The 15,910-nt window shown below is 41.3% G+C and overlaps 1 long non-coding RNA gene across 2 annotated transcripts; it reads left to right on the forward strand.

The window, feature by feature from the left end:
- Positions 1-914: 914 nt before the first annotated feature.
- LOC140493252 (uncharacterized) lies at positions 915-15,665 on the forward strand. Of its 2 annotated transcripts, XR_011963639.1 has the most exons (4): positions 915-1,015; positions 8,290-8,346; positions 15,466-15,536; positions 15,615-15,665. It is a non-coding gene; the product is annotated as an uncharacterized lncRNA (long non-coding RNA). The 2 variants fall into 2 exon arrangements; XR_011963638.1 differs by lacking the exon at positions 915-1,015 and having other exon boundaries at positions 8,201-8,346.
- Positions 15,666-15,910: the final 245 nt, after the last annotated feature.

Below are 15,910 nucleotides of genomic sequence, written 5' to 3' on the forward strand. Positions count from 1 at the left end.
GACATGCTACCCATATCACTTCACCACAGATCACCCTTTGACACTGAAAGCCTATTAATTTAGCTCAGTTGACACAATAGCAATTATGCAAATACGTTCAAATGCCAATCCAATACATTTTTTATAAACTTTTTATTGATCGGTGAAATGATCTGTGTTAAAGTTGCTGCTCTGGGGAGCAGTGAAATTGTTTTATTAAAAAATGTGTGCAAACCATACAGTTTAGATGGTGCATGTGCAGGCTTTCAGCAACAAGCCGAAGCTTAGTAAGTGACTAAGTTATTCAGGATCAATTTCTGAGTGCAAGGTCAGGTTCCAAGACAACATATTACATATTCAAAGATCTGCTTGATAAACACTTGTAAACAACCTGATGCAAAAATAGTAGAAATGCAATAACCTATATAGAGAAATCTTCTCAGCTAAAGCCAATTACTCATTTTATTCCATTTACAGCAGTCGGTGGAAGATGCAAAAAAAAAATCATTAATTTTCCTCAACTCTGAGTGAAAGAGTTGAAAGTGATACATTATCCAGAAGGACACGGCTTGAACAAAGCCCTTGTATCTTGGACACATGCTACTGCCTTGTTGTTTATGAATGTGTCAATCAGTGGAGATCATGTCTTAAGATGTAGGTGTCTGGATCTACCTGAATAAATATTGTTTGGAGAAGGTAAAGTGACTAACTACTTTGATTCTTTCTTTGCATTCCTATATTTTCTGTTTTGTTTTGGTTGCTTGTTCAACTCAAAAGAAATGAGCTATGGATACCATGTCTGAAAGTTTGATTGACTGGTGGCTAGTTGTTAAAGAATAGCTCTGAGCATTTTCATTTAGCATTGTGATTATATTGATATATCTGTCACTAACAATATATCTTTTTTGGTTACATTTGAGAAGACGAATGAATCCCTACTTCGGATACCCAAATACTATAGAGAATCAGGGTGAACAAGTAAATAGTTGCTCAAGGATTTGATGGAAGCCCAATTCTACACATCGAACCATGAAAGGTGATCATATGGTAAACAGACAACAGCACAAATGTCCGGTTACAGTTTAACCATTTTTCAAAGATAAGTTGAGGTATTATTATTACTGGTGGGAATTGCAGGTGGCAGAAACTTTACAGTAAACAAATAAGCGATGATGGAATATGAAAGAAACTTACCTAAAATCAGAGATGCTATTAGGACAGCAAATTAGGATTACAACTCGTATTTTGACCAGTGTTTGAATCTTGCATATGTCTCTGTATTGTTTTCCATTTGGTGTAATTAGTCAAATTGCCCATTAGCTGGTTAATTTCTGAGATTTTGGATGCAGCTGTCACACACAGTGCCTTGTAATTCAGCCAGGAGACATAGGCAGACGGACATTCATCTAACTGAGAAACACTTGGGACATTAGATTAAGCAGAAAAATACATGTAATAGTTGTACTTGTCAGTGGGCACAATAATAAGCATGAAAGCACAAACAATGAACAAATACCATGCCACTGACTTTTTCTAAGTTTTCCTTTTATCTCCTGTCTTTTGATGCATAGTTTATTTTTAATCAACTGCACTTTGAAAATCCCTATCTGAAGCAGATTTTTCAACTCTTGTTACATTCTTCAAGGCATATTTACATGTGAATCATGATTATACTTTTGCCGACTAATTGACCTTTTCAACTGGAGACTTTACATATTGAGGCAAAATAATGTATCCTTCAATTCAGTCTAAATTGAACTGAGGGCTACACGTTTGACATTTTTGCTTGGGTTTGATGTCCTTGTAGCAGCTATCAGATCAAACTTATTTCCTATTTGACCTGATAATTTATTTATTTATTTTTAAAAATGCTCCCTGCACCGAAATATAGAACCTTTAGTTCTGAGCATTTACTATTTTTGCAACTGCTGGCCTTATCTGCTGATGCACTCTGAAGTTTATACATTATGTTCCCTCCTGCTGAGCTCCGATATTCATTTATCTTATTGCTTTTTACTATCTTGCATTGTCCACTCCCTTTAATTTATCAAAGCTTCTCTCATCTAATCTATCTCACCCACTATTTCGATTAAAACCCTCTGTACGCCCGTGGTGAAATGACTCATCAGAACACTGGTTCCAATCATCAACATTGGCAGTCACTCGCACATGAGGATGATTCTCTTACTCTCAGGGTGAGTCCATAGGTGGCTATACAGACGGATGTGGCTTTCCCAAGTTCTGTTACACTTGGGGCAGAAGGTGTTTGCAGGAAGGGGTGGTGGGATGTCGAGGTGGCAGTGCTTTCCTTGCTCTGTGTTCGCCTGGATTCCACTTTCTCCCGACAGCAATTCTCAAGGTGATTGACACCTTCCCGACTGCTCCTTCTCCTCCTTGGATGGTCTTGGGCCAGTAATTCCCAGGTGTCAGTGGGAGTTAGCGAGGCCTTGAAGGTATTCCTCTGTCTACCTGGGGCTCACCTGCCCTTCCAAAGAGCTAGGAGGAGACAAGCTCTGAGGAAGGGTAACCGGACCGGAAGCAGGAACTTTAATTTCACTTCATAGATGTTGGCAGACCTGCTGAGCTTTTCTGGTAATTTTTGTTTTTGTTTCTGATTTACAGCATCCACAGTTCTTTCATTTTTTTATCTGGGAGTAGCGCACCTGCTTGGGGTGGTCATGTAGATGATGTGCCCGGCCCATTGCTGCCAAACAAGGGTGGTCAGTGCCTCAATGCTGGAGATGTTGGCCTAGTCGAGGATGCTGTTATTGGTGCACCCTTCTTTCCAGAGGATTCACAGGATCTTGCATAGTCAGCATTCGTGCTACTGCTCCAGACCCTTGAGGTGTCTGCTGTAGACAGTCCACATCTCAGAGCCACATAGGAGGGTGGGAACCACCACAGCTCTGTAAACCATGATCTTGTTGTCAGATCTGATGTTGTTGTCCTTGTTCAAAGGCTGTGCTAGCACACACTGAACTTGGTGCTGACTCTCTTCATCAACAGCTGCTTTGGCCGACAGGACACCTCCGAAGTTTTGGAAGTGGACAACATTCTCTAAGGCCTCCCTGTGGCCCTTGATGATCAGGGGTTTGCTCAACAATCCCAGGCTAGATTGGTGGAGGATCTTCGCTTTGCAGATGTTCAGGGTGAGACCCATGCTCTCATATAGCTCCATATAAGTGCTGACGGAGCTCAATGCAAGCATTGTCGGCATTTCACAGCTCAATGACACTTGGTTGGGGTGACTTTGGGTTTGGGTTGAAGACGGTGGAGGTTGAGTAATTGCCTGCTGGTTCTGTAAGTTAGCTCCACTCCAGCGCGGAACTTGTTGGCGGTGAGGTGAAGCATTGCAGCAAGGTAGACTGAGTTCCAGTAAGGGTCAGTTCAAGACCATATCATTGGTACAGCTCTCTCTTTGTCCAGCACCACTGCCAGAGTCCCATTTCACACACACCAATCTTTGAACTCTACATTCAAATCACTTATCTTATTTCATTGATAAATTTGCTTGTGGCTCAAGTAATAATTCAGACTTTGTTATTTTTGAGGTTCTGCTTCTTAATTTAGCACCCAGCTGCTCATACTCCCGAGACAGGAGCTCTTTCTTTGTCCTCTCGTTGTCTCTGATACCTACTTGGACTGTTACAACTGGCTCATCCTTTCACACTGCAAATTCCTCTCCATCCCCATGCACAACCTGTCCTGGACTTCCCAAATAGATGCGACCATCAAGAAGGGCATAGCAACACCTCCTCTTCCTCAGGAACCACAAGAAATTTGGCATGTCCATTAGGACCCTCACCAACCTTTACAGATACATCACAGAAAACATACTGTGTGGTGCATAACAGCCCGGTACAGCCAGTACTCTGCCCAGGACCGGAGGAAACTACTGAAGGTTGTGTGCCAGGTGGATAGGATAGTAAAGAAGGTGTTTGGCATGCTTGCCTTTATTGGTCAGTGCATTGAGTAAAGGAGATGGGTGGTCATGTTGCAGCTGTACAGGACATTAGATAGGCCATTTTTAAAGGATTGTATGCAATTCTGGTCTCTCTACAATAAGAAGGATGCTGTTAAACATAAAAGGGTTCAGAAAAGATTCTGAAGGATGTTGCTAAAATGGAGTGTTTGAGCTACAGGAAGAAGCTGAAAAGGCTGGGGCTATTTTTCCTGGAGCGTTGGAGGCAGAGGAGTGACCTGATAGGGGTTTATGAAATCATGAGGAGTATGGATAGGGTAAATAGACAAGCTCTTTTGGAGTCCAAACCTAGAGGGCATAGGCTTAAGGTCAGAGGGGAAAGATATAAATGGGCTCTATTTTTTTCAGGTGGTGGTGCGTGTATGGAATCATCTGCCAGAAGAAGTGGTGGAGGCTGGTACGATTACAACATTTAGACCATAAGACCATAAGACATAGGAGTGGAAGTAAGGCCATTCGGCCCATCGAGTCCACTCCGCCATTCAATCATGGCTGATGCGCATTTCAGCTCCACTTGCCAGCGTTCTCCCCGTAGCCCTTAATTCCTCTAGACAACAAGAACCTATCAACCTCGGCCTTGAAGACATTTAGCGTCCCGGCTTCCACTGCACTCCGTGGCAATGAATTCCACAGGCCCACCACTCTCTGGCTGAAGAAATGTCTCCGCATTTCCGTTCTGAAATGACCCCCTCTAATTCTAAGGCTGTGTCCACGGGTCCTAGTCTCCTCGCCTAACAGAAACAATTTTCTAGCATCCACCTTTTCAAAGCCATGTATTATTTTGTACGTCTCTATTAGATCTCCCCTTAATCTTCTAAACTCCAACGAATACAACCCCAGTATCCTCAGCCGTTCCTCATATGCTAGACCTGTCATTCCAGGGATCATCCGTGAGAATCTCCGCTGGACACGTTCCAGTGCCAGTATGTCCTTCCTGAGGTGTGGGGACCAAAACTGGACACAGTACTCCAAATGGGGCCTAACCAGAGCTTTATGAAAGGTATCTAAATGGGTATATGAATAGGAAGGATTTAGAGGGATATGGACCAAATGCTGACAAATGGGACTTGATTTATGTAGGATATCTGGTCGACATAGATGGGTTGGACTCTGTATGTCCCAAACCCTAACACTGCCCAGAAAGTAAAATCTACTGAAACTGGGTGAAATCTTTTTAAAAATCTTTTTCTTGTCTACAAAACAAAATTACAATTGACACCTCCACATGTTGAAGCATACACAAGAAAGAGGAAAGAAAGGGCTGAGACCATGGCTGGCTGGAACCCCATACTGATGTATGATGTTTGTGTGCAGTTTGCCTATAACTGCAGTGGCACAGGTTAATCAAGGCACCAACCTGACTGGGAAAGGAGTCAGCCAGTGACCCATGCTGCTTTCCTTGCAACTGCCTGTGTTACTGAAAGCCAATAAATATAAACCATCAAGACAAGGTTGATAGAATGGAACTGGGGGATATGTGGAAGTAGCAGAACTGAGTGGAGGAGACAGCAGGCAGCAGAACATCACCTGGATTGATGTTGCCTTCAGTACATGGGCACCCTCAGTCCTACCCCATTTCACCTCACTCACCCACACATCTCTATCCTCACCATTCACTCACACACTCACACTCAATCCCAACCATTCAGCCTCATATATACTCAGTCACTTCCCTTCACACTCACAGCCAGCCTTTCTGGAGTTAGAAATAAGACACTAGAAATGGGTGAGTGGAATGGCATGTTGAACAAAATAATAAATAAATGTAATATTAAGTAAACTTTAATTAATTTTAATTGATGCGTGTAGTCTTGCCAGTGTTTATGTTACTTCAATTAATGTTCCTAATCCCAAATGAAGTTCCCTAATTTAAATCAAAAAATAGAGGAATTAGTCACCAACTAATCATCTACCTATTGCCCTAGGATGTCACAACTTAATTTTTCTTACTGAATGTGAGCACTGAACATACAGCCTGGCTCCTTACACTGCTAACTGACCTGACACGAAGTCTTACTGTTTTAACTTGGTTATGCAGATTAATGCATCAGCTACATGAACACCAAAAGATGCTTCAACCAGGGCTGAGATGACTGGCAAAGTTTCATTTGCAGATTTGGGCTGACAACTGGCAAGCAAACAAACAACTGGCTGACAATTAGGCAGTGACCATCTCCCAGAGAGAATCTAAATATCATCACTCTGCATTTAATGGCATCACCATCACCGAATACTCCACTGTCAATATCCTGCAGGCTACCATTGACCAGAAATTGGAGTGAACTAGTCATGTAAATGCAGGAGCTATAAGTAGAGATCAGAGGCTGGGAATACTTCAGTGTGTAACTCATCTCTTGACTCCCCAAAGCTCTCCATCATCTACAAGGTACAAGTCAGCAGTGTGATGGAAAACTACCCACTTTCCTGGAATGGGTGCAGGTCTAATGAAACTGAAGGAGTTTAATTCCATCCAGCCCACTTGAATGGCACCAGATCCACAAATATCCACTCCTTCCAGCATCAGTGTTTAGGAGCAGCAGGATGCCATCTACAAGATGCAATGCAGATATTCACTAAGGCTCCTTAGACAGAATCAGACAGGTCAGGCACCATCCGAGGAACAGGATGAAGGGCTCATTCCTGATGAAGGACCTTTGCCTGAGATGGCAATTTTCCTGCTCCCCGGATGATGTCTGACCTGCTGTGCTTTTCCAGCATTACTCTAATTGTGACTCTAATCTCCAGCATCTGCAGTACCCACTTTCACCTATAACCTGGCGCTGTGTGATTTTTAACTTTGTTCACCCCAGTCCAACACTGGCACCTGCAAATCATGCCTATCAGCACTGTGAGTGTACCTACCCCAAATGGGCTGCAGTGGTTCAAAATGAAACCTCACCACTACCTTTTCAATGGCAACTAGGGATGGGCAATAAATGCTGGCCCAATCATCAACATAAACATCCCATAAATGAATACAAACATTCCTTTGGTGATTTTGTTGAAGAATGAACATTTGCTAAAATAATGGCTGAACACGTTGCCACTCTTCAAGAAACTCCATGTGATCTTTTAATTCACTTGAAAACAGAGGTGAGGCCTCACTTTAGCATATGAACTGAATAACAGTGCCTCCAACAATGTAGCATTTCCTCTGTGCAGTACTGAATAGTCAGCTTAGACTGTGTGCTCATTCCTGAAGTTGGCCTTACCCTGTGGCCTTATGACTCAGAGCCAAGAGGGCTACCAATTGGAATAATGTTAGAGACAAAAAAAAAACCCTGTAGACACTGGAATCCAAAGTAGACCAGCAGGAAGAACACAGCAAGCCAGGCAGTATCAGGAGGTGGAGAAGTCAACATTTCAGGTATAAGCCTCCTTCGTGAATGAAGAAGGGTTACATCCAAAATGTTGACTTCTCCACATCTTGATGCTGCCTGGCTTGCAGTGTCCTTCCTGCTTGTGTATTTGAAATAATGTGACATAAAGCAATTATATTAATCAATTGCCTGTATTGTTTACTCCTACAACTAAGTTGGTGGGTTTTAGTAATGATGGAAGAAATTATTTGACAGAATCATATTGCCATTGGGAAGTTTCAATAATGCATGCTGAGATTTAAATGCATGCGCCCCCATGACTTTCTGTTCAGTAAAATGAATAGACAAAGTGACAGTGGTTTATGACATGGTGTTTTTTTTAAATGTGAGCCCCTGATGGGAAATTTGTTGTGATGGTAGTGTGTTTTAAAAAAAAGTTCCCTCACATGACCTTGAAAACAAACAACTCTGCTACTGATCATGGAACAGTAGTTTTCTAATCTCAGTGAAACAATGTACATTCTCATTAACTTGCTCTGCCTCTGTGGGTGCTGACTGACCCACTGTGGTCTCCAGCATTTGTTGTTTTCAATACCTTCTTCATATTTTTCTAATAACATGAGATCTGTACTACTGACTTTATGGAAGATAATGATAGCCGAAGAACAGTACAACAGGATAGCTTATCTGAAACCCTCTAGGCCCAGGTTCCAGTTCCATGTGATCTGGAGTAGCACCTTTTGCACATGCTCAGTTGCTATACTTACAGTAAGTATATAATTCCTTTTTTTAACCATTGGAAGAATGGAATTGCATCTTCTGATATTGTCTTGTTCTTGATTTTTGATAATCATGAAAATTTGAATCATGAAGCATTGAAGACCACTCAAAGGCAAATTGATGCACAGGGAAACAATCCAGGATTTTACTACTCACAGTTTCATGAAAACTAAGACAATGAATTGAAATTCTCGCTTTCTCTTCCATCTGCTTTTCTTTCTGATCTAGGGATGAATCTAATAGGTGATAAGAAGAATGAAGGATGTTCAGAAGACAATCCTGAAGGTGAGAAATAAGAACCTCAGCATTCCTTCTCAGGTCGGAATATCTCTTTCTGTGTGAAATGGTGTCACTCCAATATTTGCTGCAACATGAAATTGTTGAGGCACAGCTAATGACATTTCTGGAACGAGAAATTGGGGTTACATTATCATCAACAACAACAGAATAAACAGTCAAAATTGATTAATTTCAAAGGGTCAGTTAGACTCGAAACGTCAGCTCTTTTCTCTCCTTACAGATGCTGTCAGACCTGCTGAGATTTTCCAGCATTTTCTCTTTTGGTTTCAGATTCCATCATCTGCAGTAATTTGCTTTTATCCTGAGAAAATGTGGGGTGGGTGAACCAGCACTTCTGGAGATGGCATGAGAGGGGCACATTGACCCCTTGGGTTGGAACACCACGCTGGTAGAATGGCTGCACCATTGATTTTAGTTTGCTTTTCTTTTCTACCGATGTCTCCTGAACTGTTGGAAATTGCATTACTTTGCAGAACTTCCTTTATTTTCATTGGCCCATTCACCACTCCTTAGTCAATTCAAGACTCACTGTGGTCTGAATCTGACCATTTTTTGGATAAGTATGAGTCACATCGAGAGTGATTCTCATGTGAGACCCAATGGGTTTACTTGATATACCTTGCCAAATTTGTCCTTTTAATTTTCACTTGATTCCACACGGTGGGAATCATATCCTATCTTCTCCCCATCTTGCCATACATGGTTCATGGAGAAACTCGCTGCTCAGCATGATTCCTCCATGAGATAGCATCCCTTGGGATCATGTCATCTCTCAAAGCCCACTGTGTGCTGCTCTCTGCAGGCTGTGTTGCTCCACTGTGTTCAGTATCAGTACAGGTAGCAAAGAAGATGAGGCTAACACTACACTTGTCAGAGAGGGTCCTGGAGATCCTTGTGGACAGGGTAGTGGAGAGGATCGGCAGAGCGTTCCACACTGCTCGACTATGTCAGCCTAGTTGGTGGTCACCATCTGGAACAGTGCCATCCGCAGCATATTGGGGACTGGGCTGCAGTGCAGGAAAAAGTCAATAGTGTTCTCCACTCCGTTAGGGTAAGCACAAAACTCTACTCTCTGCTGCCTCATCTGTGCCCTGTCCCCACCTCCCACCAACGCTTCTGCTCTGACACTCTCTCTGTTGCATACAGCACCTTCCCTCACTCGCTGCCTTTAAAACCCCATTCTCCCACAGCATTAACCCTTCAGGACCTCCATGCTGTCTGTTCACTCCATCAGAACACCTCAACACCAGCCTCAATCCACCAGACCTAACAGCTGCGTCACCCACTCATTCATTTCTGTCACTGTTAGAGAAGCCATCCCATTACAGAGTGAAGTGAAAACACACAGATCAGGTTGTGTCAGATATCCATGTCCTCAACTTACTAGAACAAAAGATCCTTGCCCTGGCAGGAGAAGACCAGGACCATTCCTGCAGCGATGTGGAAATATCCTTGCTCTGACATCCAGATAAATAACACTTATCACAAACAAATACAGAATGCTGGAGAAACTTGGCAGGTGTGGCAGCATCTGTTGAGAGAAATAAATGTAATGTTTTAAATCTGGTATGACTCTTCTTCAGAACAGAGATGACACTGAAGTATTCAGAAGGGAGATGATGGTCTACTGGTATCCAAACACCTCGGTAATGGCTTGGTAACCTTGGTTTGAATCCCATCAGGGTAGATGGTAGAATTTGGGTTCAATAAAATTCTGGAATTAAGAATCTAATGAATACCATGAATTGATTGTTGGATAAAAAAACCCATCCAGTTCACTAATGCCCCTTAGGGAAGGAAACTGCCTCAGTTTAGGTGGGATGCTCTTCAGAGGGTTGGTGCAGATTAGATGGGCCAAATGGCCTCTTTCTGCACTGCCGGGATTCTGCATGCATCCACTGTTCTACATTTTTATTCCCATGTTTTTTTTTCCTCTGACTTGAACATGTCATTCTATTTTGTGTGTGTTTGTGTGTGCGTGTTTGTGCGTGTGTGTGTGTGTATGTGTCTGTGTGTATGTTTTTGTGTGTGTGTGTGTTTTTGTGTGTGTGTGTTTTTGTGTGTGTGTGTGTTTTTCCTATTGCTTCACACTTTATTTTGTTCAGTTTTAATGATGTTTATCTGAAGCATCTTACAGTTCTGGTGAAAGCCAAAAGTCTGAAATATTAATGTGCTTATTCTGACCACAACTACTGCTGACCATCTGCATATTTTTCGCATTTTTATGTTGTTCTTTCAAGAGATTTATCGGCAGCTCTCAAATGGGAGAGGAAGAGAAAGGACAGTATTGAAGGCTTCCACGCTTAGCCTACCCAGAGCTCAAATTACAAGGGCAATTTTCCATGAATGAAAAATTTCAGCTTCTGCAATTTCTTCACTTATATGCAGTAACTTACGTTAAATGATCTCCTTTATTCTCCCCAATAGCTTTAATGTTCCATCATGGATTACTAGAGAAAGCACTTTTCTTAAAGCTTTTAAATCTCATTTTCTGTGAATATGTTTTTTTTTAAATTCTGCCTTTCCAAAAATAAAATATGAATTTTTGAGTCACAGTTTTTATGTTAGCATTTACAATGGAACTGTTTATATTAAAATTTATCATGGCAATTTTTTATTTAAGCACCTATCTGCCACCACATAGTTTAATTTCTGCCAATGTTAGAGGTACTATACATTTATCTCATCCCATCAACGACTTTCCTTGCTTTCTTCCAGAACTTAATGCAAAGCACCAATCTCTATTTCCTTCTTATATACTTCTTGTGCTTAACCCATCCAGTTCATAGTACTGTCAGCACTTTGGAAATTACCACAGTTGTTATTCAAACCAGTGACTAAATTCCTAAACTCCTTCTATAAAACATGTTTCTGGATATAACATTAGCTCCAATATGAAAAAAATATTTTTGATTGCTTTCTTGTCTTTTCTACAATTTTCTCTCATTTCATTTTACTTTCAATTAGACATTGAGACAGTGAATCATACCAACTATAATTGCAAACCATTCAATAATCTACAGTAACTGTATAATTAATACTTTTCCAACAGCAAGTATCTATTGAAGCTTAAGGGTCTAATGGTGCATTGGTAGTGTCCCTACCTCTGGTGCACTAGGTCTGGGTTCAAGTTCCATCTAATTTGGAGTCGTAACATGTCCATTGAAGAGCAGTGCATTACCATTTGCTGCTTGAGTACAAAGATGTGCTTGTTGAGAAATTCAGAACTCTGTTTCTTAGTGCAAATGTAAAGCTCCTCAATATACTGAATCCATGATTGCCTATAAATTTCACTTCATAAACATTGTACTGATTTTCTGTGTTATGTTGAGAGGAGGAGATGGAGAAGATCCACTCTAATCAATCTCCTCAGTTGACTGCAACAAAGGCTGAGGAGGGAAAAAGAGAAATGTAGTTGTAATCAAGGATACTATAGCCAAGGGGGTAGATACTGTTCTCTGTGGCCAGGATCAATAGTCTCATTACCTGCATGCTGCCTGAGTTCAGGATATCACATCTATGCCACATAGGAACTTGGCTGGGGAGGGGCATGATCCAATTATTATCGTCAATGTTCAGACAAACAATCTAAGTAGAAAGAGGTTCTGCTGAGGGAACATGAGCGACTAGGGGCTAGAGTAGAAAGCGGAACAAAAAAGGTAATAAACTCCAGATTACAACTGAACCATGAGCCAATTGTCACAGGGTCAACAAGATTAAAGAGGTAAACATGTGGCTCAAAGATTGGTATAGGAGAAAAGGTTTGATTTCATAGGGCATTGGCACCAGGACTAAGGAAGAGGGAGTTGTTCGGATAGGACAGGCTGCATCCAAACCATGCTGGGACCAAAGTCCTGTTGAATCACATAACTTGGGCTGTGGATAGGGCTTTGAACTAAATGATGGAGGGTAGGTTCTGTTGCATGGAAAATTATGAAAAATGTTAAGGATGGGGAGGGCTCAGCAAGAGTTATTAACATTTCCAGAAAAAACTACTAAGACGGAAAGTATGGAAATGGTCAGGAATCTAACTTCAAGTACAGCAGATAAAGAGACAGCTATGAAAGGAGGCCAGTCAATAGAGGTCTAAGGATGTTGTATTTAAATGCACGCAGTGTAGGAGTTAAGGTAAATGAGCTTGTAGAAGAGATTGAAATTGAAGGGTATGAAGTTGTGGGCATCACAGAGGCTAGGGGATTAGGGCTGGGATCTGAATATCCAAGGATACATGCCCTATCAAAAGGACAGGCAGGTAGACAGAGGGGGCAGTGTTGCCTTGTAGTAAGAAAAGAAATTAAATCAATAGCAAGAAGTGAAAAAGAATCAAAAGGCGTAGAACGTGTGTGGGTAGAGTTGCAGAACTGCAAAGGAAAAAATACCTTGATGGAAGTTTAGTACAGGCCTCTTAACAGTAGTCAAGATGTGAGAAGAAAATAAATCAGGAGATAGGAAATGGATGAATGAAAGGCACTATGGCTATAATCATGGGTGACTCCAATATGCAGGTGAATTGGGAAAAACAGGTTGGTAGCAGATCTGAAGAAAAGGAATTTGGAGAGTGTCAATGCATTGGCTTTTTGGAGAAGCTCGTGGTAGAGTCCACTAGGGAAGGAATAATTCTGGATTTGGTGATGTGCACTGGGGCAGACTTGATTAGGGAGCTGAAAGTGAAGGTATCTCTAGGGGGCAGTGAGATAAAATGATAGAATTCACCCTGCAGCTTGAGAGGGAGAAGGTGGAATCAAATGCAATGGTATTACAATGAGTAAAGGTAACTACAAAGACATGAAAGAAGAGCTGGCCAGTGTTGATTAGAAGGGAAGTCTAGCAGGGAATACTGTGAAGCAGCAATAGCAGGTGTTTCTGCAGGTAATTCAGGAGGCAAAATAGAATTTATCCTCAGGAATAAGAAACATACTAAGAGAAGGCACCTATAGCTGACAAGGGAAGTTAGGGACAGTATAAAAGCAAAAGAAGAAGCATACAGTGTGGTGAAGATGAGTGGGAAGCCAGAGGATTGGGAAACATTTAAAAAGCAGCAGAAAATAACTAACAAAAAAGGGTTGAGAAGACGATATATGAGAGTAAGCTAGTTTGTAATATAAAAGAAGACTACAAGAAATATTTTAGGTATCTAAAATATAAGAGAGAGGCAAAAATAGACAATGGACTGTTGGAAATTGAGCCTGGAGAAGTAGTATTGTCAAAAAAATGTTGGAAGAACTGAACAAGTATTTTGCATCCGTTTTCACAGTAGAAGACACCAACAGTTTATCAGAACTTCCAGAGTGTCAAGGGGCAGAGGGGAATGTAGTGGCCTTCACGAAGGAGAAGGTACTGGGCAAGCTGAAAGGTCAGAGGTGGATTAATCATCTAGATCAGATGCACTACATCAAAGCATTCTGAAGCAGGTAGCTGTGGAGATTGTGGATGTATTGGTGGTCATCTTTCAGAAATCACTGGAATCAAGGAGGGCCACAAGGGACTGGAAAATGACAAATGTAACATTCCTGTTTAAGAAGTGAGGGAGGCTGAAGACAGGGAACTGTAGGCCAGTTTGCCTGACCTCAGTTGTTGGTTTTGGAGTCCATTATAAAGGATGAGATTGCAGAGTACTTGGAAGTGAATGGTATAATAGGGCCCAGTTAGCACAGCTTCGTAAAGGGCAGATCATGCAAAAAAAAAGTATTAATTTTTGAAGAAAAGAAAGATAAGGTATTAAATATTCAAAATAGCTGCTAGTTGGTATTCTGGCTTACATAGGGGAATATAACTGAACACAAACAGCTGTGATTGGGACTTTTGCAGTGGTGGCCATTTGTGAATTATCAAGAATTCTGAAGGATTTCATAAGAACCATCAGTTTTTCTCAAAAGACATTTCAAACGGATAGTCCCTGATAGGCAAAGGATAAGTTGGGTAACTTCTCTATCTCTCTCTCTCAGCTGACGAAACCCCAACTGAATTCTGAAGAATATCCAAAAACAAAGCCATAAACCTAAGCATGTGATTTCCAGTAAACAGGTCCAAACAATTAGCTTGAGCCGAGTGAATTCTAAGAAGCAGCTTTAGAAAAGTACCAATGTTTCTTTGGTGATCCCTTAAAAAATGAACTTATTGTTCACAGTCTTTTAAACATGAATCACTGTAAAAAAAAATGAAGAGTCATCATAACAGTCTTCTAATCAGATGAACAATTGCCCTGCAAAGTGTAGCTGGAGTTTTTTAATGGGACCCTCAAGCATTCCAAAGCTCAAAACTCAGAAGTCAACAGTATCTAACAGTCACGGCATGAATTTGAATATCCACCTCTGTAGAGACCACAGGGTTATATGTTAGTGGTAGATAAAGAAAAAGAACAATTTTCCATTTGCACAAGAATTTGCACATGGACATTTTAGGAATTGTGATGTTATGAAGTTTCTATTCCTTAGTTCGTCACTTTGATGGGGATTTTCCATTTTGAAGTTAAAACACAGTTCCTTGTGTTCCCTGTTTTCCCCCATCTCTCAGCATCGATCTGCTCTCCATGCCTAGCCCTTCCAGCATTGCGAAACCTACTATTATGTAATAGTATGTAAATATTATGTAAAGTTTAACATACCATGACTGTTCTGATTGGTGTGCATGAAATGTCATTATCAGCTCTACCCAGACAGCCAAAACTTATCTTCAGCAGGCTAATGGTTTGTTCGATCTCATATTTAGTGATCATACGGCACTTATTGTCACTTTACTGAGGTCCATTGTTCAGATTTCGAACGTGTGTCAACAGATAACATTGAAGTGCATATAAATATGTAAGAACCTAAGAAATGCAAACAGGAGTAGGCCATTTGGAATCACTACTCCTCCCTGGGCATCTCTTTTCACCTGCAGAAATGATTTTCTGTGGTTTCACGTCAGCTGCACTTCAATGGTGCTGAGAGTTTTGTTGCTTACGAATATGGGGGGGGGGGGAGTTGAAATGCCCAGAATGCCAGTGGATAGTATGTTGTGCCTGATATGTAAATAAAGGAACCACTCAATTAACTGACATTATCGCAAACAAGTTCAGATACTTACCGATCTTAACAATGAGCCATTCCATCCCCTACCTTATAGGTCGCCAACTGGAAGATGCTGGTTATGTACCTTGTAGATCTTGGAAGAATGCAGAGACTAAACACTTGAAGGTAATTTTCACTTTAATAATCATTGATAACACATGGCAACCAAGTCCAGCAGAGAGATGGCCTTCTTCTTTTCATTAGCTGCAGATGTCTGCCACCACCTGACATAAGAAACTCAGCCTCCAGAAGCACTGCAGTTCCAATGTATCTTCTACTTGTACACCCTGTGGAATGGGTAAAGTCTCCTGCGAGCTGCAGCCATCTCCGATATCCGTGTGCAGGCTACTGCTGCTGCTGCTGTTCTCATTGCTCCTTGTCTGAAGCTCAATCTAAGGCACCTAATGAATTCCCCATCCTACTGTGATTCAAAAAAACGTTCAAAATATCAGAAATAGACTCTTAGTCAATGAACAAGGCCTTTCCCATTTGTTCGCAAG

This window comes from Chiloscyllium punctatum, chromosome 2, assembly GCF_047496795.1.
Source record: "Chiloscyllium punctatum isolate Juve2018m chromosome 2, sChiPun1.3, whole genome shotgun sequence".
NCBI classification, from domain to species: domain Eukaryota; kingdom Metazoa; phylum Chordata; class Chondrichthyes; order Orectolobiformes; family Hemiscylliidae; genus Chiloscyllium; species Chiloscyllium punctatum.